The sequence below is a fragment of the Humulus lupulus genome, chromosome 7 (assembly GCF_963169125.1).
Source record: "Humulus lupulus chromosome 7, drHumLupu1.1, whole genome shotgun sequence".
NCBI lineage: Eukaryota > Viridiplantae > Streptophyta > Magnoliopsida > Rosales > Cannabaceae > Humulus > Humulus lupulus.
The window spans coordinates 117,954,728-117,956,026 of NC_084799.1; the positions used below are offsets into that span (position 1 = coordinate 117,954,728).

Sequence of the window (1,299 nt, forward strand, 5' to 3'; positions counted from 1 at the left end):
TCAACTTGGCCGAAATGAGTTTCTGAATCAGATTTCTGCAGGCATATCGTACCTACAAAAGTTCAAATATAAAAAACAACACTAAGCTATATCGTAATTAATAATAAGAGAAAATGGTTTCTTTTTTAAAGTAATTTTGTCTACTTTTGATGCAAAGTTGATTGGCTTTATTTGTCTTTGTCATGGAGCATTGAGAGACACCTCCTTTCTTTCTTTTTTTTACTCATTAAATGTGATTTTATGGTTTTAGGAGTTGGAAATGTTAGTAGATATTTTGAAGCATGCTCATGATTTGCTATCAACAAATCTTGAGAGGCATTTTCTTTTAGCTTCAAATTAATAGAACGAGTAGAGGTAGTTTCTCTTAGCTTCAAATTAATAGAACGAGTATTCACACACACACACACAAGGATCTTATTTACTGTTTGGGAAAATATAAGACGCAATTTTTTTTTTTAAATATTGGAGCGTTTATTGTGAGTTTTCTCTTAATCAATTTGTGTCTTTCAGATATGGTCAGAGATGCAAAATGATTTCTTGCCAAACTTTATCCTTTGCAACACTACCCAGTGTTTTATTAGATCATCGAAGGTTCCACATGTTCCTGTGGAACAGCCATCAGTTCCCTATGCAAAGCCTAATTTCAATTGTGGCACTCAACTACTAATATATTTCCCATGCACCACAAGTAATATCAGAGATCAACTTTTATGTTTTTTACTAATAACTAAGTACAATAATGTTTTCCATCATATATTTGATTTCCTTGGATAATCTTATTTTCTGCTACATTGGCTTTTGGCTTGATAGGAATTAAATTTGGCTCATCAAAGTTTTGCACGGCTTCATAGTGGTTTCTTTGGAATTCCTCATTTGTTCTCCATTGTCAAGCTTCTAGGATTGAGATCTCTGCCTTGGCTTATTAGGGCACTTCTCGATCATATATCAAATAAGGTGTTCCTCCTATCCATTACAAGTCCTTATTCGCATCCAGTATTTCAAAACAAAATAAATTTTATTTAGCATAATGATCTCTTCTTGCTTGCTTCAGCTAACAACACTTGAACCAATGCTCACTGGATTGCAAGAATTATTGCGAAAGTCCATTGGATTGCTTCCTTTTGATGGAGGTGTGGCAGGTATATGATATTATCATACTTGAACTCGAAGACCTTTCTTTAGAGTTTGTTTATAAAATTAAGGTTGCCGGTGTCCTTGCTTTTGCTATAATTTTACTGAAGTCTTCAAAATGAACTGGAGATGCCTGAAACATGATGTATACCATCTAATTGGTTAGTT

The 1,299-nt window shown here is 33.6% G+C and overlaps 1 long non-coding RNA gene across 1 annotated transcript; it reads left to right on the forward strand.

The window, feature by feature from the left end:
* The first annotated feature begins 773 nt into the window (after positions 1-773).
* LOC133789870 (uncharacterized) lies at positions 774-1,090 on the forward strand. The gene is made up of 2 exons (XR_009873752.1): positions 774-954; positions 1,052-1,090. It is a non-coding gene; the product is annotated as an uncharacterized LOC133789870 (long non-coding RNA).
* The last annotated feature ends 209 nt before the right edge of the window (positions 1,091-1,299 follow it).